Source organism: Octopus sinensis, linkage group LG3 (genome assembly GCF_006345805.1).
Source record: "Octopus sinensis linkage group LG3, ASM634580v1, whole genome shotgun sequence".
Classification (NCBI taxonomy): Eukaryota; Metazoa; Mollusca; class Cephalopoda; order Octopoda; family Octopodidae; genus Octopus; species Octopus sinensis.
Genome location: NC_042999.1, coordinates 102,469,527 through 102,496,654, shown reverse-complemented (window position 1 = coordinate 102,496,654; position 27,128 = coordinate 102,469,527). Strand labels below are relative to the sequence as shown.

Sequence of the window (27,128 nt, the reverse complement as noted above, 5' to 3'; positions counted from 1 at the left end):
TTGACAAGTCATACAATGACGAAAACCGGTTGAATAAATATATATTTATATATTTTATCAATTTCTCATTTTATTAAAATTTTCTTTCATTTGAGCATTCTGCATTTTTTTAAAAAATTTTTCCTATATATATATATATATAATATATATATATATATATATATATATATATATATATATATATATATAGATCAATAAATGGTGGGGTTGTGTTGACCGCACGTGGAGAAATGATAAGTAAGGAAAATTTTTTTTTTAAATGCAGAATGCTCAAATGAAAGAAAATTTTAATAAAATGAGAAATTGATAAAATATATAAATATATATTTATTCAACCGGTTTTCGTCATTGTATGACTTGTCAAGAATATTTATGTTTTAAAAAAAGTTTTTTTAAAAATTAGAAAGGGGAAAAAAAGAAAATTGCATTGTTTTTTGTAAAAGAATAATGATAAAAACATGCTGAATTAAACAACACAACACATGCTCTTAATCCCTTTGGATCTTAACACCTCTAGGTAATTTTTTCGTGAACAACCATAAAACTCAAGATACACAACGAACTCACAATGTATCGGAGAACTTATTTTTTAATTTTTGTACATTTTTATCATTATTCTTTTACAAAAAACAATGCAATTTTCTTTTTTTCCCCTTTCTAATTTTTAAAAAAACTTTTTTAAAACATAAATATTCTTGACAAGTCATACAATGACGAAAACCGGTTGAATAAATATATATTTATATATTTTATCAATTTCTCATTTTATTAAAATTTTCTTTCATTTGAGCATTCTGCATTTTTAAAAAATTTTTCCTTATAATATATATATATATATATATATATATATATATATATATATAAGCATTCGCAGGCGTCGCTGCGTGATAAGAAGCTTGCTTCCCAACTACAACGCTTCGGGTTCAGTCCCACTGCGTGGCACCATGGGCAACTGTATTCTCCTATAGCCTCAGGCCGATCAAAGCCTTGCGAGTGGATTTGGTAGGCGGAAACTGAAAGAAACCCGTCGTGTACAGATGTGTGTGTGTGTGTGTGTGTGTGTATAAGTGTGTGTGTATGTGTGTGTATAAGTGTGTGTGTGTGTGTGTGTATAAGTGTGTGTGTGTGTATAAGTGTGTCTATGTTTGTCCTCCCACCATTGCTTGATAACCGATGTTGGTGTGTTTACGCCCCCGTAACTTAGCGGTTCGGCAAAATGGACCGATAGAATAAGTACTAGGCTTACATAGAATAAGTCCTGGGGTCCATTTGTTCGACTAAAAAACAAAAACTTTTAAGGCGGTGTTCCAGCATGGCCGTAGTCAAATGACTGAAACGAAGAATAAAAGAATATATCACAATGATGTATATTCGCAGTCACATGCCTTGACGAAATTAGGAAATTAGTCGCCTCTCGGACGAAATCCGCAGTATCTTGCCTGTCGACGGTGCATGATATATATAGACGACTATTTGATTTAATACTACTTCAATTGATTTAATACTGATTTAATTGCGTACACCAGGATTTTATCAAGCCCGGCGGCTATTCACAATATCAGTGAAGGTATTATTCGATTTCCTACATATCGGAGGCGTTCGTCTAGGTATGTAGCTGCAATTACTGACAAGGCTCAACAACGCCGAAATACATCTAACGTTCTTGCAAGCCGCTGTCGGCATGATTTTTCGTCTTCCTCCAATACTTTTAACACAACACATAAGACATTTAATCTCGAGCGAAAAAGACGAAGTACCTTGCCGGTTGAAAGCGACGTATATAAGTTAAATATGATACATAGAAGGTTACATATTCGGCTTCCTAACGAAAGAGAACTCAATTTATACGATAACAGTTGAATATCCTTGCATTGTCTAGTAGTTTCATCCCATCGGCGGAAATCCTCAAAATATGGGTGTCTTTATTTGGTTGAAAAGTATTGATGGGTGTGAAATGTGCATCAATACGCTGCACAACTCATTTTTATTTTATATTTGTAAATATTCGAAAGTGGTGATTTCCGCATGGACGTGTGTAGGTGTGACCTGGCAGGTGGGTGTGGTATTCTAAAATTGGGCGTTTGGTTTTGTAATTAATTTTTAAAAAGCATATAAATAGAATGTGTGGGAGAAGTTAAAATGTCGGGATTTTTTTCTATTTCTTTTTGAATGGATGTAAGGGAATGTTAATTGAACTGGCTTTGAATTACGGTGAAAGTGATAGATAAGCATTGATGCATGAACAACTGTTTTTTTATGTATAGAAGAATAATATTTAGTTGTTTTGTAAAGGCAAATTGTAATTTGGATTTTAAATGTTTTTTAAGCAGATAACTTTAGACTGCGGGGCAAGGAAGAGGAAAGCGGTTGGCAGGGAGCATGGCTCGGCTGCAACAGAGTAGCTGAGAGATCAAACATGGAAAAGATGTGTGTGTGTGTGTGTGTGTGTGTGTGTGTGTGTGTGGTGTGTGTGCGTGCGAGTGCGTACGAGTATGTGTGCGTCTATGTGTGTGAATACATATGCACAAACTATCATATGCATAGATGTAGATACAGATACATAAACAGAGCTACTTAAGGTATATGTACGTATGAGTATAAAGAGATTTGTCTGTCCGTCTCAGGGTCCCGGTGGACAAAATAGAAACGGCGTTGCCCAGGAGGATGGCGAGAGAGACGTGCTGCAACAGCCACTCCGACTCACGGAGCTCGCTCTTGCAAATAGCCATCTCTGCCCCGATAGCAGTGAGCAGGGCTTTAGCCTGTAGGTCAAGAACGCTGGACGTCTCTACTGTCACAGGCTCGCCTACAAATTTGTCAGGGAGTGGCCTATACTTCGACAATTTGCCCTTCTCGGCTTTCATCGATCAGATGAAAGAAGTTTATGGTGACGATGCAACATGATACGACGTAGTCAAGCACTGGTATCGCCAGTTCAAATGTGGTCAGACATTGGTGGAAACTGGACGACCACATTCCGCCATTGATGACGACACCATCCATAAAGTGAAAGCCGCTAATTTTGAAGGTCGCTGCATAAATATTCGGTAACTAGCCCAAGAAATGAAGAAAAATGTAGGGTCCGTGGGAAAAAATCATTCACGACTATTTTCACATGCGGAAGTTGTCTGCACGATGGATTTTCCAGATGCTCGAGCAGGAACGAGTCAATTACACCCAGGCTCTTTTGGCAATGAGCTAAGAAAACGAGGAGGACTATTTCGGCTGATTCATCACACAGGATGAAACATGGGTCCATCACTATGATCCTGAGACTAAAGTTCAGACGAAGTAAATGGAAGCATGATAACTCACCACCTCCAAAGAAGGCTTGTGTCCAACCCTCAGCAGGCAAGGTGATGCTCAATCTTTTGGGACCAGCGTGGAGTAGTGATGATGAATTTTCTGGCAACGGGCACCACAATACACGGGACATATTATGCTTCTTTGTTTCAGAAATTGCGGGACGCCATCAGAGTAGAGAGGCGTAGCATGCTGACCAAAGGAGTCCGCCTCCTCTAAGACAACGCCCCAGTTCACTATGCGCATGTTGCCCAGATGACAGCACACTTCTGCGGCTAAGAAATCCTTCCTCATCCCCCTTACTCCACCTCTTTCCAACAATGAAGTCTTTTTTTTAAGTAGAAGCACTTTTCGGGTGATGATGATGATGAAGACGAAGTCTTCACAGCTGCATAAAGTGACAGAAGTGTATCACTATTGGTAGTGGCTATGTAGAGGAGAACTAATAATTATGCCAAGTTTCGTTTATCCCAGTCCTTGAGAACTGGGTCAGGAGAAAATCTTCAATGAACACCCCTCGTATGTATGTTGAGATGGATGGATGGATGGATGGATGGATGATGGATGGATGGATGGACGGACGGACGGACGGACGGACGGACGGACGGACGGACGGACGGACGGACAATCTGTATCTATAAATATCTTATGGATGAATGTAGAATGTTTAGATACCTGTGTCTATAAATATCTTATGTCTATGAATATTTGTGTATATGTATTCTAACACACACACACGAACAGATAGATAGATAGATAGATAGATAGATAGATAGATAGATAGATAGATAGATAGATAGATAGATAGATAGATATAGATAGATAGAAACATACATACATACATACATACATACATACATACATACATACATAGCTAGATACATAAATATGTAAGATAAAGTAGTACATTCAGGAATATGTAGTAGTACATACAGATATGCTTATAAATATATTTGAATGAGTGGAAATATACATTACGCGCGCGCGTACAAGAAGATGGATATCCATACCCATATAGACATGTTGGCACAGACATACACACAGGCTCATGTTCAGACCATCTTTCTGTTACTTTTTACTTGATTCAGTCATGAGACTGCGGCCATGTTGGGGCACCGCCTTGAAAAATCTTAGTCAACTCTAATGCTTAATTTTTGTTTTATTTTTTAAACCTGGTACTTATTTTATCAGTCTCTTTTTTGAACCGCTAAGTTATGGGGCCGTAAACACGCCAACACTGGTTGTGAAGAAGTGGTGGGGGGACAACACTAACACACACATACTCATACATGGTGTGAAACTGTGATGATTTTTGGTCGATAACTGATGAAGGATGAGCATGTCCACGTCTTCTGTGTGACCTTTTTCCGTGTGTTACTTTGTTGTCTGTTATCATGTGTTACTTATTATATATATATATATATATATTATATATATATATATATATATATATATACACGCATGCACACACAGGCACACACGACGGGCTTTCCGCTAAAGTCAAACAAATCCACTCACAAGCCTGTGATCAGCCTGAGGCTATAGCAGGAAAAGATATCTGCTCAAGGTTTCAAGCAGTGGGACTGCACCGGGTAGCATGTGATTCGGAAGCAAACTTCTTACCACACAGCCACTCCTGCGCCTATTTGTATGTGCATAGAGTTGTGAACATATTTAGGTACACACAAATAAAGGGATAAGCATGTATAATTGGTATATAGAAATGTTGACACCTTTCAGATGTACGAGGATGTACCCAAAAGTAACCGGAAACGTTCTCTGTGGGACAAGCCCGTTGTTCTTCGGGCTTCTGCCGCTAGAAGCCACTTGATGCGAACCCTCAGGCATTCAGTCTGCCAACCGGCGTCACTGAGCGGAGTCGTACTGCCACGTGGTTCGTCTTTGTTTTGCAATGCTTCTCCCCTGTTCATTGATTTTTGCAATGGCTGAAACGAAGGAACAGCAGGCCTCCTTGAAATTCTGTCTTCTGCTGGGGAAACGGCGGCCAAAATAGTTGTCATGCTTCAAACGGCTTACAAGGACGCTGCCATGAGCAAAACACATGTTTACGAGTGATTTTCACGCTTTAGGATAGGTCATTTGTCGCTTGAAGACCAGCCTCGTTCAGGACGACCGTCGACCTCCCCAACGAATGAAAACATTATGGAAATTCATGAACTGATCACAATTTATAACAATTTTCTTTCAGATGGCTCCTGCTTTTTTGTATTCAGGGTACATATAATATTTCTGTGTTTGGCTGAGTATCCTAAATGTGTTCAATTGACGAACTTGTTGATATGACTGATGTATCTTGGAGCCCCTGCCAATGAATTTTGAGCGAGGAATTGCGAATGAAAAGAGTTACAGCAAAATTTGTGCCTCGCTTGCTCACAGAAGATCAAAAGCAGTTGCGACTGAATGCGTGTCGTGAACTGAAAGAACAGTAGGAAATTGATTGGGACCTGTTTTCGAAGGTCATCACTGGTAATGAAAGCTGGTGCAACGGAAGCCGGTGAAGAAAAAAAACTACGGAGGCGTTAAAAGGCATCACTTCGCAAGAGTTCCATCGCTGCTACGAACAGTGGCCAACGCGTCTGGACCGTTGCATTGCTTCAAATGTACTTTGAAGACGATAAAAGTGTAAACATGTAAAGCTAAGTGAATAAAATAACATTGCAAATTTCCGGTTTCTTTTGAGTACCCCCTCATATATGGGTTGATCTGGACATAAGTTTAGGTATGGATAACCGAGTGCACATATACATGTACACACATAGATGCATAGGCACTTATGGATATGTATAGATATATACAAATATATAACAAATATACGGGTAAGTATACGGATATATGCACAAGCAGGAATGTCACCGGCATAGAATTAAAAATATATATATGCATACATCTGCATATACGTAGATAAATATGTGGATGGGTGGATAGACAGACAGACAGACAGACAGACAGACTGATAGATAGATATGTACAGAATGAGAGAGAGAAAATATATTGAATTCTAGCAACTGATTATTGGCACTGCAATGGCGAACTGGAATGATAGAATAAACATCCACCCACTAATACACGCGCATACGCACACACAAAGAAGTTTATTACAGAAGCTATATGAATGCCAACAAACTTGTGTATATAGGCACAAAGTTTATAATAAATAGCATGTGTATGCGTGTGTGTGTGTGTGTGTGTATGTGTCTATATGTGCTTGCATATGTGTGTGCGTATGCGTGAGATGCATCTGTTCTTGTATGTGTGTGTATATATATGTGTGTATGTATGTATGTATGTATATATATGTATATATGTTTATGTGTGTGTGTGTGTGTATTGATTTCCATTTTTTCTCTCGTTGTTTGTGTATTTAACTCATTTGTTTCCGTATTTCATGTTGTTTACTGTTGGTGACGTCCATGTACCCAAATATGCATATATATATATATATATATATACATATATATGTGTGTGTGTGTGTATGTATGTATATATCAGGCTGTATAGATTACGAAGTTAAGCCTATTCAAACCTGTTTATTTATTTATTTATTTGTTGTTGTTTTTTGGGAGGGGGGCGTGTTGTTTGTCTATCTTTATTTCTCAACACAGTAAATATTGGTAGCATTCGCTGATGCATAATCATTTCATGAATAGCTTCCGCAGAGCAACAACCGTATTTTAATATAATTTTCTATATGAAGAACTCACCATGGAACCAAGCAAAGATAATATTTGTCCCATTATGCTTTATGAGTTTCATCGAATATCTAATCCAAGCGAATCATACAAAAATGTTCAAAAGACTTATGATCAAGATACAGTGAATGAAAGAACTAACAGAAGGAAAATTCAGGTGTGACAATTTCAACTTACTTGAGGAATTTAGATCAGTACTTCCTTCCGAATTCGATAATGCAATAGTTGCAAAGAAATCTTGCTGTACTGGGGAGATAGATTTCCACTGAATTTAATGCTAGCATTTGTAGTCTTTGATAATCGTATGAAGAAGCTAGGATAGGTTTCAAAATGATTGAAAGGGATTTCCCATGCTTTTTTTTTTTCCAGCGGTAAATAATCAACAAACGTTTGACTGTTGAGAATCGTCGCATGCACAATAACCGCAGAACACCATCTTCAAAACTGATCATGACTTTGAGATGGGAAATGGATTCTTCACAACAATGTTAGGAACTACAGGTTGTGGCATGGTTCGAATGAAAATCTTATACCGCATCCACGAAGGTTACTTTATCCAAAGAAAATTATGAGTGTTTGATATGTGTGTGTGTGCATGTGAGTGGCTGTGTGCGTGCGTGTGCTTGTGTGTATGTGTGTGTGCGCACGTGCATATGTATTGCATGTATGTATATGCATATATATATACGAGGGGCGTTCAATAAGTAATGCCCCTGACCCACTTGCAGTTGTTTGATCTAGCTGAAATTTTGCATGTGCACTTATTTATACCTCTATAGATTAAGTGGCGAATTACAGCTCTGAACTAATTGTGGTTTCTGATTTACAGGTGTTTGAACTGAGTCAAGTGTGAAATGGGGCCTGTTGAGTGTCGAGCAGTGATCTGGTTTTTGTATTTGAAAGGACGCACACCACGGGAGACTTTTGATGAAATGAAAGTAACTTATGGTGATGATGCCCCATCATATGACCTTGTAAAACGCTGGCATTGTGAATTCAAACATAGTCGGAACTCTGTGGAAACAGCTCCCAGATCTGGTCGCCCCCTTCTGCCGTTGATGAGACGTCTGTCCGTCAAGTTGAGGCTGCCATTTTGGAAGGTCAACGCATAACTATTCGCCAAATAGCCCATAAGGTCAAGATTAGTACCGGGTCTGTGGAAACTATCATTCATGACCATTTGCATATGCAAAAGGTGTCTGCCAGATGGATTTCCAGGTTGCTCACACCTTTCTAGAAGCAAGAACGCGTTGAGTGCTCGAGGATGAATTTGGAGATGTGCCAAGAAGATGAGTCAAAATTTTTCAAAAGACTGATCACACAGGATAAAACCTGGGTCCATCACTATGATCCATAGACCAAAGCCCAGTCAATGCAGTGAAAGCACCGTGACTCACCTCCTCCAAAGAAGGCAAGGGTGCAGCCCTCCGCTGACAAGGTTATGCTCACAGTCTTCTGGGACCAGGACGGAGTAGTGATGACAGATTTCCTGGCAAAGGGTACCACAATTACAGGAGCCTATTATGCTTCACTTTTGGGGAAATTAAGAGAAGCTATCAAAATCAAGAGGCGGGGCAAGATCAGCAAAGGCATCCTCCTCCTGCAGGACAATGCTCCGGTCCACAACTCGCGTGTCGCCAGATCAGAAGCACAGGCGTGCAGCTATGAGCTCCTCCCCTTGCACCCTCTGATTTTCACCTCTTCCCAGCCATGAAGTTGATTTTGAAAGGAAAGCGTTTCCCAAATGATGCAGCCTTGATTTCTGAAGTCACGTCGTGGTTGGAGGACCAAGCTGGGGTCTTCTACAAAAACGGTCTCCAGAGCTGTATCAAACGATGGGAGAAATGCATAACTCTGGGTGGTTCCTATGTAGGAAAAGACTAATAACTGTGCCAAGTGTCGTTGCTCTACTGCTATGGGAAGTGGGTCAGGGGCATTACTTATTGAACGCCCCTCGTATATATATATATATATATATATATATATATATATATATTATATATATATATATATATATATATATATATATGGTGGGATGTTTGAAGTTTTTAACGAAAAGGAGAAGAGATTCTTTAGCTGTATAAAGAAATTAGTCTGGTTTTGAGATTGTTTATGTTGTGAAAGCTAAAGAGGATTTCTCTTTTCGGAAATACATAAGGATCGGGATTTTGATGCTGAATTGTATACCATTGCACTATCCAGCGTACTCCAGTTAACCGAGGTTCCATATTTAGTTAGCTTGATGAGCGATAGTTTTTCGATATACCTGAATGAATATAGTTGCTAGATAACGAAGTTTGAACTCGCTTGGAGTAAGACCAATGTGGTATTTTTGCTATGAAGAATATGCAGTTATATTTGTTGAATTGATTGTCTTTGCTTTCGCATTTATTACTAAGGGGACAGTTGTATAAATTTCGCAGTTGCAAGGTCTTATGATCAAGTTTGATGCGTATTAAGTTTCTATGATTGTTGTTTGAGAGGGCTTGGGTGCGATCTGAGTCGAGGAAACGAGAGACTTTTAGCATGCTTGTGTTGAAGCACTAGTGATCCTTTGTGGGGGCTGTCAGCGTTTGCAGGCAAATTTAAGGAAGAACCTGGTGATGGACATGATTACTTGGAGGTTAACAGGAGGATGGTACTAAATGAATTTTCTTTCTCAATTTTAGTTTTTATCTAGTCGCAATTGGAGGTATTTGTTATCTTCTCTTTTAAGCCACTTAATTTTAGAGCGCTGTGATAAGTGAGCGTTGTTGTTGAAGGATGCTTCGCTGAACGAGAGTTCAGAGAGTCTAAGTGAAATATTTGGAGGAAGGTTTGTAATTATTAAGGGTGAGTGATTCAGTTAAGTACGTGTGTATAGTATGATGTGTTGCTTGTGTTGAGATCGACGTTCCTGAGACTCTATTGTTTTAATATTAATGTTTGCTATAACGATACAGCAGAAATGTTTGGAAGGAAATATCTTTCTTTAACCTGTGCAATTCTTTAGTATTTAGGATCAAAAGGCCATCATTACTGCAGAGGCCTCCGTTGATTGGGGTTCATTTAGAGTGTATTTTGTAGGAAAGAATTAAGCCGACCAGATCCCTTACTATAGTGGAATCGAACGTTCTCCTGCTGATGTTAAAGAGTTCGTTAGAGTTATTTTTTATTGAAATTGTTGCTGTTGAATAAGAGTAATATTTCCATTGAGTGTAGGATGTTGTTTTCAGTTTTATTGCAGATGAGAGAGAATTGGTTAGTGTAGGAAAGCGTTTCTAAAAGGTTCTTGATAATAGAAGTGTAGTAGTTGCTAGACTTGCAATGTGAATGTATAGTTGTCTTTCTTTTGTATGATCTTGAACAATTTTAATACCACATTTGGTTTTTTGGGGGAGGGTGTTTTTTGTATATAAACTATGAGGTGTGATTTTTTTCCTATTAGATATACAGTCTAAGGTTTTCTTTCTTTATCTAGTTGGAGAAATTAGTCGGATCGATTAGTAATGTTAATCAGTTAGTATGGATGTTAGGTTTGCGGCCTTTAAATGTAATGATTGGGTTCTTTTGTACACGAATTCCTACTCTACCATCCATAGAGAGCTTTGTGATTATTTCTACGACTTCGTGTTAATACCAATAAGAGTTTTGCGACGAGTTTCCGTTTATGAGTTGGAAATAGAGTCGGTGATTTGTGACAAATTACCAGATTTGTTTTGTACAATACTTTTTTTCCTTGATTCTAGAATGTGATGATGGTCTGTTCTTAATTGAAGTTTTTTTTTTTTTTCTCTCATCTGGAAATTGTTTGTGTAGGTATGTTTCTAAATGCTTGGAAGATAATTTGTTGAATTTAGCGAAAAGTATGTTAAAGAGAGAATATTTTGTTGATCTGAATTTATCTTTGAATTTCGATATAATTTTCCTGTCACTATTTCCAAAATAACAGGCTTTCAACTGAGTCTCTTAATAAAGTTCTCAGTCTTGGGGAGAAACAGCTTTTGGCAATGTGCTCTGGAGAGTATGGCTATAATTTTAAGAGAAAATTCTACCTGTAATTTTTTTCTGTTTTTATACTTTCATTTTCCTAGCTTTTTTTCCTTCCTGTTAAATCAGAATGCATGACGTGAAAGTGCTATTTAAAAGTATAATATTCACGGTATGTAACCTCAGTAAAAAAAAAAAAAAAGATATTGAAAAGGTCGATGGTTCACAGTTACTTGTAATATCAATCACACTCGTCTGTGAGATCCTTTTAAAATGGAGGTTGTATTTATTTTATTCAGAAATCTTGAAGAGTGTGGGAAAGTGGTTTACGTGTGAGGGTTTGGTGATATTTCTGATTGTATGTATTTCAAGGTAGTGGATTTCTTCTGCGGATTTTATATGTGAGTTAGAACTGGCAGGTTGGTTTGTGATGTAAAGCTCGGTGTCACATTCTGAGATTAACAAAAAAAATATGCAACTAGAATTATATAAGAGAGGGGTTGGTCTAATCGACTATCCCCCGCCCTCCAAATTTCAGGCCTTGTGCCTAGAGTAGAAAAGAATATTGATTATCTGCATCTTTTTTTTCCGATTCATGAGACAGGCCTTTTTAAGAATAGAATTATTTATCACCATCCAGTTGTAAGTGAATTTAAGTTTTAATTCTTTGTGCCTGTTATTTTGGAATTTTAAATTTACCATCGAAAGTAAGTTCTTTTCCTTGTTATTCTTTTCATTAAATATACAGTATACTAGTTGTTTCTCAATAATATTTCGATGTATATTTTTTATGTATCATTTAATTTTGTTATTAACAATTATGCAAATTTTTATCTAAGGTTAATTGAATTGAATCATTTTCTTTAACTGTTGCATTGCTAGGTCTTTTTGAAGTTAAGTGTAGAGTTCTCTTATTGCACTTCTTTTTCCTGTTCCAAGTAATTTTAATTTTGATTATTATGATTTTCTTGTTCTTAACTCAGATGCCAAAACCAAAAACAAGTCAGAAGACAAAGCTCTTGAAAATTTGTATTGAGTCACAATAATCAATTATACTGCAGACTGTGCCTCATTGATGTCAAAAACGATGTCAAAGGCATTTTGTTGAGTCACATACAATGAGCAAAAACATTAAAACTATCTTTAAAAGACTACAAAAATTGAACAGCCACCAATCAAATCGTTTAAATTTATTGAAAGCAATAAATCTTGGGGTGCAATGGTGACCAAAGCATTTCTTAAGGTTTTGCACAAGCACACTAATCCAAGAATGAGAAGTCTCTTTGATTCAGTCAATACGCCATTACCAGTTCAATCTACATGCTTAGTGCAACCATGGTTGAAAATTGCAGGAGCTGCCTGGATGATCAAAATGTATTTTTAATTGTTGATGAAAGTGAGACTGATGACAAAAAAATTGTTAATGTACTTACTGATTCAGCTAAAAATCAGCAGACAATGCTCTTACTAGAATGTTTGACACTTAAATCAGCTCTAACTGCCACAGTCACTGCTCAGATCATCAATGATTCGCCAGAAAGTGACAGTTCCAAGAGAAAATTTTCTCCTCTTATTGTCTGATGCTGGTAGGTATATGGTAACTGCTGGAAAAACATTGCAAGTTATGTACCCTAAGCTCTTCCATGTAACCTGCTTCTCCAAACTACTGCACTAACTGTGCTCTAAAAATAAAGGCTTTCTATCCTTCAGTCAGTTATCTGATTGCCACCATTCAAGGTTGCTACTGTAAAAAAACAAACTCTATCGAGAGCAATTCAAAACAATCGGCTACACACCTCAGTAGCTGAATGGCTGTTGACTACTTTGTAGTTCCTCTGCCTTTTGACAGGTCTTATTTTTTGTCCGCAGGGTGTTCAATAAGCACCTACCTCACCAAGCAAGTTTGGTGGGGTTGCTAGTTTAGTTACTGATGACCCGACCATGGAACAGGTTGTACTGGACTACATGGTACCAGCAGCACTGAAGAGCGACCATACATACATACATACATACATACATACATACATACATAGCCTGTTGTTGAAGTTGGAATTCCAATGAAGCAACCTTGGATCAAGGTTAGAAACCGGTTCTTTCTCTACTGGCAAGAAATTTTGAAATAAACTGAATAATGACATACATACATGCATGCATGCATGCATGCATCCATACATACATAAATACATACATACTTACATACATACATACATGCATGCATGCATGCATGCATACATACATACATACATACATACATACATACATACATACATACATACATATACATGTAGAGAAGAGTGTGTATCAATGGATCTTGCTCTAATCTATTTTCTTTTACTTTTCAAATGTCTAGCATAATTTCTTCTCTACCTACATTAATAGTCTATGTAACAAGAAGGTCTCTAACCTTCAAATATCTTCCATTTCATGTGATCGACACATGTAATGTCTGTGTGTGTGTATGTGTGTGTGCACATGTGTATGTCTGCAAATATCTGAGTGTGTTAAAGAGTCAAAGACAGAGAGAGAGAGAGAGAGAGCATGTGCACAGCTTACAAACAAACAAAGAAATATTTAAAATGTCATTATAAGCTTACATAATTTTATGATGGAAAAATATGAAACTCAAGCATATTTTGTAACTGAGTTGATTCTAAATCCAATTAATTCCATTGCTCCAACTGATCTGCTAATGCTGTTAATTCATTCTGGTTCCAGCTGTTATTCTGTTTCTGATCATTACAGTATGTGTTTTAACATATATATTCACATGCATTCTGCTATTCCTCTATTCATTTACTTGCTTCAGTGATTAGACTGTGACCATGTACATATAGTTTTATCACACATCCACACAATATTTTATTATTTAGTTTTATTGATATTTTTTCACTAGTTAATTTATAAGTAAATAGAAAATTAACTATTACACACATACACACACACATATATGTATCTACATATGTTTATATGTATATATGTATGTATCTACATATATGTACATATATATCGCTGCCTGATTGTCAGTGACACATAAAAAGCACCAACCAATTGTGGCTGTTTGCCAGCCTCCTCTGGCTCCTGTGCCGGTGGCACATAAAAAGCACCCACTACACTCATGGAGTGGTTGGCGTTAGGAAGGGCATCCAGCTGTAGAAACACTATCAGATCAGATTGGAGCCTGGCGCAGCCTCCTGGCTTCCCAGACCCCGGTCAAACTGTCCAATCCATGCTAGCATGGAAAACAGACGTTAAATGATGATGATGATGATGATGATGATGTACATATGTACATATGTCTGTATATGTGTATGATTTCTTGTTGAGTTTAATTTAAGTTCTTGAAAGAGTTCAAGCCAGTTGCTGACAAAGCAATAAGACTTTTTGAGTTCAGAGAGCTCTCGGTGTTTGTAAATATGTGATTGAGTTAGCATGTTGGTTGAAGCGTTGATGTATACACCCAAGTGTATGCATCTATGCATATAAGAATCTCAGATGGAGAATTTTTGGAATGTCTTATAATTCTTCACTGTACCACTAATAGATTGGATTTGGAGAATCCACACCATTTTCTATGTATGTATGTATGTATGTATGTATGTATGTGTGTGTGTGTGTGTGTGTGTGTGGATGGATGGATGAATGAATGAATGAGAAAGCTAGCCATTATATTTGACTCAAAAGAGAAAAGACAAGAGGTGCAGCAAGAAAGGCATATGGCATAGTGGTTAAGAGCGCGAGCTACTAACCCCAAGATTCTGAGTCCGATTCCTGGCAGTGACCTTAATAATAGTAATAATAATAACATCGAAAAATACCTTAAGGATGAGAACCCAGGTTTGAAATTTCCCCAAGACATTTCCCTGATGAAGGCTGGAGAGTATATCAGCTGAAACAAACAAGATGAGGACAAATATCCATCAAATGTAAATAATGTATATAATTCCTCATCTCTTAAATATAGAACTGAACAGTGAGGATGGTAGAAACATCTGGCCAAGAATCACAATATCTAACTGTTACCTACACCAGTGGGTGAGTTTTTTTATGGAAGAGGCCAAAACAGCTACAGAGCTGCTTCACTGACTTATGAGACATCAAGTCCTTCAGTCGGAGATGGAGTACAGCAACACCCTCAGCACACAAGTGTTTATCTTATAATAGTACAAACAGAATAATACAAAATGAAATTATTTATTTATGACATCTTTACATGTGTTTCAATGACAATTAAATAATGAGTGCATAAAATTACTTTTATGTAATTTTCCATTGCACCTCATTTCATTACAAGTATTATGGAAAGTGAGAAGCTGTGTATAATGATATATATTTATAGTTGTCCAGTAGTTTGAAAGAGAGATATCATGATAAATGGCAGATACATAGTCTCGTTTCAGTTTAAAGGGTCACATAAAAAGCGCTATAAAACTACTTATATTGAAAAGATCGTACCATTAATCTATCACAGTATTGGAAACAGAATTAGATAGTATTTACAGAGTCATAAAATATCATAGATAAAAGTAGAACAAAGTAAAAATTACAATCTAAATAGTAGAATAAATAAAAGAGGTGGATATAGAGATATAGCAAAACTCTTAGAAATGTATGAAATCACACATGTACTCAGATGCATACCCCATCATATATATATAGAAAGATAGAAAGACAGACAGACAGATAGATAGACAGCATACAGACAGCTAGACAGACAGATAAGTAGGTAGGCAGATAGATATAGATAGATAGATAGATAGATAGATAGATAGATAGATAGACAGATAGATAGACAGATAGGCCTTTTTCCATGCATGCATGTATGTGTGTGGGGAGTGATCGTAAGATGAAATGATCTAAGTGTAGGAAGTTTGTAGGCTTCAAGCAGTCTGTGGTATGTAAAAAAAGAAACATTCAGGAACAATAATTTACTGGCATCAAAGGTTATTGGCTTTTCTCATATTGAAGTTCAATAAGCTGAAATAAATGTTTGTATAGCTCATAGTAAGCAACTAGAGTTGCTATGAATGCAAATAAAAGTCCAAAATGAGAGAGTGGAACAGGTAAAATCCAGGTTACACACGTTTCCTACGTAGCAGATCCTTTGATGTAATAATTACTTAAACAGGGGTACTCAGCTTTGTGTGAGGGCGCAATAGCCCAGTGGTTAGGGCAGCAAACTCGCAGTAGGAGGATCGCGGTTTCGATTCCCAGAGCATTTGAAACTCCAAGTACTATGAAGACAACTTACCGATTGTCCTAAACTATACATATATATAAATGTTATGTACTTAGGTAGTATATCCTTGGTTATGGAACATAACTGATGAGAAAGATATCATTGGTTTCCCATATACTATTACACTTAGCAATACAAGCAGCTTATCAGACCTCCTGGCCAAAAGTACATAGTTTCCTTACTAAAGGAGGTAAATATACAGTCTTGGCCAGTTTAGTGGTGAAAAAATCCAAAACAAAAACAAACCTTTCTGAGATGTTAAGAAGAGTTACCTTCCCTTGAACGATTCCAGCTGTGGCTAAAATGGGTTAGTCAGGATATATTTTTTCTATTCTCTAGTCTGAAAACATAGAAGACCACATTTCGAAAATAAATTTTCTTTCGTGAAGGCATCAGCTAAAAATTTCTTTTTTTAATTCAAGAAAGTATCCATATTGTGTGAATGTTTTAGCGTCATTTTCCTCTTGGCCAAGCAAAGTTTGCACCATCTGCTTCTGTTGAAATATGGCTCAGGCTGTTCTAACAGCTTCTAGTTAATTTTGTATGGCATTCCCTTTTCTTTTAATTGCCATACATAGCTGGCTAATGTTGTAACATTTCACTACACAGGGATACTAAAAGAGGACGACCTGTGGTTATTTAGCCTGACCTTAAAGGTGGTGTCTATTGCTGCAACATATTTCTGTGTGTGTGTGTGTGTGTGTGTGCACACGCCATTTCATTGCTGCTGCTGTTATTGCTTTATACACAAAGCTTTGGTTAGCCTGAGGCTATAACAGAAGACACTTGTCCAAAGTGTCATGTAGTGGAACTGAACCTGGAAGTATGTGGTTAGGAAACCGTACAGCAATGCCTGCACCTATAATTCTTCATTATTTTCAAAATTTATTGAAACTAAAGTAGTGTACGAAAGTAGAAAAATATGGTAATGAAAGGGTTGGACATATTTCAACAGAAAACAATTTCAAATATGACATTCTGCAACAAAAAGTATATTGGAATATAAAACTGCTTTCCACAGCTAAGGGTAATGAAATTTTGAGCAGATATATCTGCTTCCTCCAATAAAAAGGTAAACATAGTTCTCCAAACAAATCAGTATGCCACAGATGTGACAAGGTTGTATATTTTGAAATTCAGGTGCAAGCTACCTGAAAGTCTACTATGTAATTTGTGTCTTCCTAATTTCACTCACAAGGTATTAATTGACTCAAGTTTGAGAAAATGGCTTATGCTCAAAATATCACACATTGAGATTGAACCCAAGATCTTGTGGTTTCAAAGTGAATTACTTAATTATTCAGCCATTCTGAGATTAGACAATAAAACCTTGATAATCAAAAGAAAAAGTAATGATAATATTAAATGCCATATAAAAGATAAGAGGCCAGGAAATACCAGGTGAATCAAAGTTGACCAAGATAAACTTGACCTTACTAACTTATGCAGTAACCAAGGAGATAATTGATTTGGGGTGTGATTCCAGTTTATGCTAACATGTGAACAACAACAGAAAAATTTGCAATAGAAAGGTAATAAATACAAGAAATGCTATTACTAGACTGAGCAAGAAAACCTATTGATGTAAAAAGAAAGTGATGACAATGATGATGATAAGGTATTTACTCTTACACATATATATGCTTTTTTACACATTTCAGTCATTTGAAACCAGCCATACTGGAGCACTACCTTTAGTCAAAGAAATCGACGCTAGGACTTAATCTTTGTAAGCCTAGTATTTATTCTACCAGTCTCTTTTGCTGAACTGCTAGGTTACGGGGACAAAGACACACATAAATACATACATATATATATATATACACACACACATGCACAACAGGATTCTTTCAGTTTAACAAATCCACTCACAAGGCTTTGGTCAGCCCGAGGCTATACTAGAAGACACTTGCCAAAGGTGCCACACAGTGGGACTGAACCCAGAACTATGTGGTTGGGAAGCAAGCTTTTTACCACACAGCCACACCTGTGCCTATGCATACATAACTATGAATATCTTGAGACATAAAATTAGTATTTTTTCTTTCTCTCTTCTGGTTAGATGTATACATACATACATACATACATACATACATACATACATACATACATCAGTGGTTAGAGCATTGGACTCACAATCATGAGGTATTGAGTTTGATACCTGAACAGAGCTCTCTGTTGTGTTCTTGAGCAAGTCACTTTATATCACATTGCTCCAGTTCACTCAGCTGTAGAAATGAGTTGCGATGACACAAGAGCCAAACTGTATCAGCCTTTGCCTTTCCCCTGAATGACATTGGTGGTATGGAGCATGGAGAGGAGAGGCTGCTATGCATGGGCAACTGCTGGCTCTCCATAAACAACCTTTCCCGGACTTGTACCTCGGAGAGGAACTTTCACATACAATCCCATGATCATTTATGACCAAAGGGGCCCTCCTCCTTCTATACATATATGTAAATACAAATAAATGCACACAAGAAGACAAGTCCGCCACAGTAGAAGTGTTAAGGCCACTCCCCTGGGGAAGAGGACTGGCCTACAAGAGTCCTGTGCTAGTGCCATGTAAAAAGCTCTTGTGCCTGTGCCACATAAAAGCACTCAGTACACACTGTAAAGTGGTTGGCATTAGAAGGGCATCAAGCTGTAGAAACCAGGCTAAATCAAACTGGAACCTGGTGCAACTCTCCAGCTTGCCAGCTCTAGTCAAACCATCCATCCCTTGCCTGCACGGAAAATGGACATTAAAAGATGATGATGATGACGACGATGATATATATATATATATACATATATGTATACTAGCATTAAAGACCCGTCGTGGCCGGGTCATAGTGCTAGTGCATGTATATATATGTATACATATTACATGTACATCTATATATATACATCTACACATAAAATACAAAATACAAAGTTATATCTTGATATCGCTAGTGATAACAATACTCAAAATATATAACAGACTGGAATTGTTAGCCCGTCTCTTGTAATTTCAATCAATTGTATCTTGTCCTCCCTCTTGTATAGAAGTGTTGGTACAATCCAGCCTACCTCTACTTCTGGGGTGGGGGGTGGGGGGCATTTAAAATTTTTTTCCGGGACATCCTATGTCCCAGATATAAAGGTAAAAATAAAATATTTCCACTTTGCAAGTTTGAGTCAAGTACTCCCTTGCACGCTCCGTTGACTCGAACCTTGCTTCTATTGTGGCGAACTTACCGCCTCTGATTAGATACCTTTCATAGTCACACCAAGATACTTTTCAAAGGTGCTTTCCTCCATGCGTTCAAATCTTCTTTTTTCTCTACATTGTATACTTTATAGACAATAGTCTTTTCTTTAATTTGATTTTTTATTATCCATCTGGACTATTCTATTTCTGCATGCTAATTTTATTTTTAATTTATTCCCATTCATGTGAAACCACTTATTCAAGTTCAAGTCATTGATGCAATTTTATACCAATTGCTATTTTTACTTTTGTTATGTTACGATTATATTATACTTTAGTTTGATTTTAATTATTACTTACTACATATAATTCAATTGTTATTATTATTTTTATTGTTAAAGTGAAAGTATCTGACATAAAATAGAGAAACGTTTTTGTTTCACTTTTAACACATAATACTGAAATAGTGGAGAAGATATGATATTGCTATGGGTTTGCTCTAGGCAAGAAGTTGAACATTTTTTTTTGCCCATGAAACTATATGGACCCTAAGTAAGGCATGTGTAAAATTTGAATGAAATTGGTTGTGTAGTTCTCAAGTTTTAGGGAAACACACAGACAGACAGACACACATTCTCAGTTTTATATATATAAAGATATATATCATCATCATCATCATCATCGTTTAACGTCCACTTTCCGCGCTAGCACAGGTTGGACGGTTCGACCGGGTCTGGGAAGCCAGGGGCCGCTCCAGGCTCCAGTCTGAATCTGGCAGAGTTTCTACGGCTGGATGCCCTTCCTAACGCCAACCACTCCGTGAGTGGATTGGGTGCTTTTTACGTGCCACCTGCACAGGGGCTGGAGGGTCCGGCATCGTCACGATCGGTTCGAGCATTTTAACGTGTCAGCGGCACGGGGGCAACGAGGTCCGGGGTACTTTGGGGATCGGGGTACTTTGGGGATCCAGGGTACTTTGGGGATCCGGGGTACTTAGAATGGGTAGGGGGTATGTGGAATTGCTGCAGAAAGCAGCCCGGGTCTTTGTAGTCACAGCATATCTCCAGAGATCTCGGTCCTTCGCCATTGCCTCAGTGAGGCCCAATGCTCTGAGGTCATGCTTGACCACCTCATCCCATGTCTTCCTGGGTCTACCTCTCCCCCTGATACCTTCAACTGTTTGGGAGTGGCACTTCTTCACACATCTCTCTTCATCCATCCGCAGCACATGACCATACCATCGCAAGCGTCGCTCTTGCACACCACATCTGATGCTTCTTATATCCAGCATTTCTCTCAGGATACTTACACTCTGTTTTGCGTGCACACTGACACTACACATCCAGCGGATCATGCTAGCTTCATTTCTTTCAAGTCTACGCATGTCTTCTGCAGTCACAGCCCATGTTTCATTACCGTGAAGCATGGCAGTTCGCACACATGCATCATACAATCTACCTTTTGCTCTGAGGGAGAGACCTTTTGTTGCCAGTAGGGGTAGGAGCTTTCTGAACTTTGCCCAGGCTATTCGTATTCTAGTGGTGATACTCTCTGTGCATCCACCTCCGCTACTAACTTGGTCACCCAGGTAGCGGAAACTATCAACTACTTCTAGTTTCTCTCCCTGGAGTGTGATGGAATCTGTTTTCTGAGTGTCTGTTGTGTCTATTGTCCCTGTGCATCTGCCGCACATGAAAGCTATCTTATCTGTTAATTTCCCTTTAATGTTGCTGCACCTCTTATGTGTCCATAACTTACATTGGGTGCATCTTATGGAGTTTCTACCTGTACCTTTCCTACAGGTTGAGCAGGGCCACCTACCCGAGGGGATGTGTGCTGAGTACCTCTTGCTGCTTACTAATACTTTGGTCTTTGCTACATTTATTCTAAGGCCCTTTGATTCCAACCCTTGCTTCCACACCCGAAATTTCTCTTCTAGTTCCGGTAGTGATTCTGCTATGAGAGCTAGGTCATCGGCATAGAGGAGCTCCCAGGGGCATCCCGTTTTGAATTCCTCTGTTATTGCCTGAAGGACTATGATGAATAAAAGGGGACTGAGGGCTGAGCCCTGGTGCACACCTACTTCTACCCGGAATTCTTCACTATATTCGTTGCCAATCCTAACCTTGCTGACAGCCTCTCTGTATAGAGCCTGTACAGCCCTTATTAGCCATTCTTCAATCTCCAGTTTCCGCATCGACCACCAGATAAGGGAACGGGGAACCCTGTCAAAGGCTTTCTCCAAGTCTACAAAAGCTATGTAGAGGGGTTTATCTTTAGCTAGGTACTTCTCCTGCAGTTGTCGGACCAGGAATATAGCATCAGTGGTGCTTCTACCTGGTACAAAACCGAACTGCATTTCATCTAAACAAATTCTCTCCCTAATGAGATTGGTTATGACCTTCTCTGAGACCTTCATCACCTGGTCCAACAGTTTGATACCTCTGTAGTTATTTCTATCTAGAGCATCACCCTTACCCTTGTAGCAGTTGACTATGGTGCTGCTGCACCAGTCATTGGGTATGACTCCATTGTGAACTACCTGGTTTACAATGCGGGTGACTATGGCATAGCCCACATAGCCAGCTGTTTTAAGCATCTCAGCAGTGATTCCTGATAGGCCAGGGGCTTTGCCTGGTTTCATATCCTTAATTGCCTTATCTACAAGGGAGCTGTCTATTCGGGTAGCTGGTCCCTCTACTGGGTCAACATTTGGCGGGCTCTCCTCCTCCCATTCATTCTCCTCATTCAGCAGTCTTTCATAATGGCTTCTCCAAGCCTCTTTCTTTTCACTAGTAGTAAAAAGCAAGTGCCCCATCATCCATGCGGACACATTTCTCTCCTATAACATCACTATTTTCTCTGACACACTGTCTGGCAATCCGAAATACTTCAGCTCTTTGATCCTCGCGACGCTGGACATTGGCAAACTTCTTCTTTTCTGCTACATCTTTGGCAATGTATACCTGCCGCCCAGCCTCCCTTTTGGCTATCTGGTACAGTTCCCTGCTGCCCCTATCCTTCCAGGCTTTCCAGGCCCGTCTCTTTTCACAGATGGCTTTATCTACTGCACTATTCCACCACCACGTAATTCTAGGTCTGGAAGGGACTTTGCACCATCCACAGACTTGGTCTGTGGCACTCAACAAGCTGTCCCGTAGGAATTCCCAGCTACCTTCTATGTCTGACGTCTGAAGCTCCTCCTCCCTCTCATCAAATTTCTTGATGAGTATGTCCCTAAATTTCTGACCATGCGAAGGGTTCTTTAGCCTCCAAATCCTTCTTTTCTGGATTGGTTTGTTTCTTGGAGTCCTTCTGGCCTCAAGCTTAAAGTCACTGATGATTAGTCTATGCTGAGGGATACATTCTTCACCGGGAGGGTCTTTGTATTCAAGAGCAACCCTGCATCCCGTTGTCTGGTGAGGATGAAGTCTATTTGGCTAGCGGAGTCTCCTGACTGATAAGTTATAAGGTGGCAGACTGGCTTCTTGAAGTTAGTGTTGCAGATTGAAAGGTTACATGCATCACAGAATTCCAGCAGTCTAGTTCCCTCATCATTTCTGGTGCCAATACCATAGCCACCATGTACCCCAGTGAAGATACCCGATTCCCGCCCAACATGCCCATTAAAATCTCCACCTACAAAGATGAGGTCCTTGTTACTAGTCTTTGAAGTAGCCTGCAGAAGGGTATCATAAAAGTTGTCCTTCTGATCATTTGGTAGTCCCGCTTGTGGGGCATAGGCTGAGATAATCATAGCTGTGCCACTCTGTAGGACCAACCTGAGCTTAAGCACTCTATCACAAACCCTGACAACCTCTATGACCTTATCCACCCATTCCTCCGCAAGGAGAATGCCTACACCCCCTACACCTTCCGCGTTACCTTGCCAGTTTGTACCTAAGTGCCTTGCCCGTGAGGACCCTAGCCGAAGCATCTCTCCCTCTTACCTCTTGTATGCAGCATACATCAACCTGTCTTCTCTCTAGCATCTCTACAATCTCACTAGACTTGCCTGTCAATGTACCAACATTGATAGTGCCAACTCTGAAAACTGGGAAGGAGATGTGGGGGGACGGGGGGGGATTCGGCGCCTGAGAAGAGGAGGGTTGTTGTGGTGGTGATAGTTTTCGTGGTATTTTTCTTTTGATCTCTCTTCCAACCTGACCACGCCGTGGGCAGGAGCTGGTGTTAGCAGTGGACATTCGTTATCGTCACTGAGTAACGTAATTAGGTAGAGGAAAGAAATACAGATATTCTAGAGTTGAGTTGGGGAGGGGGGGTCCAGTTGAGGCGGGTAATATAGGGGAGCAACCAGTGGGGAAGGTTGGGGTAAGGAGGAACGATGGCAGGAAGGGTTGGTGTAGGTTCGTAAGAAATAAAAACGTAGGATATTACGAGGCGGGAGGGTACTAAAAGGGGATGGTCATATATATATATATATATATATATATATATATATATATATACATATATGTATACTAGCATTAAAGACCCGTCGTGGCCGGGTCATAGTGCTAGTGCATGTATATATATGTATACATATTACATGTACATCTATATATATACATCTACACATAAAATACAAAATACAAAGTTATATCTTGATATCGCTAGTGATAACAATACTCAAAATATATAACAGACTGGAATTGTTAGCCCGTCTCTTGTAATTTCAATCAATTGTATCTTGTCCTCCCTCTTGTATAGAAGTGTTGGTACAATCCAGCCTACCTCTACTTCTGGGGTGGGGGGTGGGGGGCATTTAAAATTTTTTTCCGGGACATCCTATGTCCCAGATATAAAGGTAAAAATAAAATATTTCCACTTTGCAAGTTTGAGTCAAGTACTCCCTTGCACGCTCCGTTGACTCGAACCTTGCTTCTATTGTGGCGAACTTACCGCCTCTGATTAGATACCTTTCATAGTCACACCAAGATACTTTTCAAAGGTGCTTTCCTCCATGCGTTCAAATCTTCTTTTTTCTCTACATTGTATACTTTATAGACAATAGTCTTTTCTTTAATTTGATTTTTTATTATCCATCTGGACTATTCTATTTCTGCATGCTAATTTTATTTTTAATTTATTCCCATTCATGTGAAACCACTTATTCAAGTTCAAGTCATTGATGCAATTTTATACCAATTGCTATTTTTACTTTTGTTATGTTACGATTATATTATACTTTAGTTTGATTTTAATTATTACTTACTACATATAATTCAATTGTTATTATTATTTTTATTGTTAAAGTGAAAGTATCTGACATAAAATAGAGAAACGTTTTTGTTTCACTTTTAACACATAATACTGAAATAGTGGAGAAGATATGATATTGCTATGGGTTTGCTCTAGGCAAGAAGTTGAACATTTTTTTTTGCCCATGAAACTATATGGACCCTAAGTAAGGCATGTGTAAAATTTGAATGAAATTGGTTGTGTAGTTCTCAAGTTTTAGGGAAACACACAGACAGACAGACACACATTCTCAGTTTTATATATATAAAGATATATATCATCATCATCATCATCATCGTTTAACGTCCACTTTCCGCGCTAGCACAGGTTGGACGGTTCGACCGGGTCTGGGAAGCCAGGGGCCGCTCCAGGCTCCAGTCTGAATCTGGCAGAGTTTCTACGGCTGGATGCCCTTCCTAACGCCAACCACTCCGTGAGTGGATTGGGTGCTTTTTACGTGCCACCTGCACAGGGGCTGGAGGGTCCGGCATCGTCACGATCGGTTCGAGCATTTTAACGTGTCAGCGGCACGGGGGCAACGAGGTCCGGGGTACTTTGGGGATCGGGGTACTTTGGGGATCCAGGGTACTTTGGGGATCCGGGGTACTTAGAATGGGTAGGGGGTATGTGGAATTGCTGCAGAAAGCAGCCCGGGTCTTTGTAGTCACAGCATATCTCCAGAGATCTCGGTCCTTCGCCATTGCCTCAGTGAGGCCCAATGCTCTGAGGTCATGCTTGACCACCTCATCCCATGTCTTCCTGGGTCTACCTCTCCCCCTGATACCTTCAACTGTTTGGGAGTGGCACTTCTTCACACATCTCTCTTCATCCATCCGCAGCACATGACCATACCATCGCAAGCGTCGCTCTTGCACACCACATCTGATGCTTCTTATATCCAGCATTTCTCTCAGGATACTTACACTCTGTTTTGCGTGCACACTGACACTACACATCCAGCGGATCATGCTAGCTTCATTTCTTTCAAGTCTACGCATGTCTTCTGCAGTCACAGCCCATGTTTCATTACCGTGAAGCATGGCAGTTCGCACACATGCATCATACAATCTACCTTTTGCTCTGAGGGAGAGACCTTTTGTTGCCAGTAGGGGTAGGAGCTTTCTGAACTTTGCCCAGGCTATTCGTATTCTAGTGGTGATACTCTCTGTGCATCCACCTCCGCTACTAACTTGGTCACCCAGGTAGCGGAAACTATCAACTACTTCTAGTTTCTCTCCCTGGAGTGTGATGGAATCTGTTTTCTGAGTGTCTGTTGTGTCTATTGTCCCTGTGCATCTGCCGCACATGAAAGCTATCTTATCTGTTAATTTCCCTTTAATGTTGCTGCACCTCTTATGTGTCCATAACTTACATTGGGTGCATCTTATGGAGTTTCTACCTGTACCTTTCCTACAGGTTGAGCAGGGCCACCTACCCGAGGGGATGTGTGCTGAGTACCTCTTGCTGCTTACTAATACTTTGGTCTTTGCTACATTTATTCTAAGGCCCTTTGATTCCAACCCTTGCTTCCACACCCGAAATTTCTCTTCTAGTTCCGGTAGTGATTCTGCTATGAGAGCTAGGTCATCGGCATAGAGGAGCTCCCAGGGGCATCCCGTTTTGAATTCCTCTGTTATTGCCTGAAGGACTATGATGAATAAAAGGGGACTGAGGGCTGAGCCCTGGTGCACACCTACTTCTACCCGGAATTCTTCACTATATTCGTTGCCAATCCTAACCTTGCTGACAGCCTCTCTGTATAGAGCCTGTACAGCCCTTATTAGCCATTCTTCAATCTCCAGTTTCCGCATCGACCACCAGATAAGGGAACGGGGAACCCTGTCAAAGGCTTTCTCCAAGTCTACAAAAGCTATGTAGAGGGGTTTATCTTTAGCTAGGTACTTCTCCTGCAGTTGTCGGACCAGGAATATAGCATCAGTGGTGCTTCTACCTGGTACAAAACCGAACTGCATTTCATCTAAACAAATTCTCTCCCTAATGAGATTGGTTATGACCTTCTCTGAGACCTTCATCACCTGGTCCAACAGTTTGATACCTCTGTAGTTATTTCTATCTAGAGCATCACCCTTACCCTTGTAGCAGTTGACTATGGTGCTGCTGCACCAGTCATTGGGTATGACTCCATTGTGAACTACCTGGTTTACAATGCGGGTGACTATGGCATAGCCCACATAGCCAGCTGTTTTAAGCATCTCAGCAGTGATTCCTGATAGGCCAGGGGCTTTGCCTGGTTTCATATCCTTAATTGCCTTATCTACAAGGGAGCTGTCTATTCGGGTAGCTGGTCCCTCTACTGGGTCAACATTTGGCGGGCTCTCCTCCTCCCATTCATTCTCCTCATTCAGCAGTCTTTCATAATGGCTTCTCCAAGCCTCTTTCTTTTCACTAGTAGTAAAAAGCAAGTGCCCCATCATCCATGCGGACACATTTCTCTCCTATAACATCACTATTTTCTCTGACACACTGTCTGGCA

General features: G+C 39.3%; 1 long non-coding RNA gene across 1 annotated transcript; it reads right to left on the bottom strand.

The window, feature by feature from the left end:
• Positions 1–3,493: 3,493 nt before the first annotated feature.
• On the bottom strand, positions 3,494–27,128 carry LOC118762533. The gene is made up of 4 exons (XR_004998289.1): positions 27,116–27,128; positions 23,256–23,260; positions 21,238–21,246; positions 3,494–3,605 (listed from the first exon to the last, which is right to left on the bottom strand). It is a non-coding gene; the product is annotated as an uncharacterized LOC118762533 (long non-coding RNA).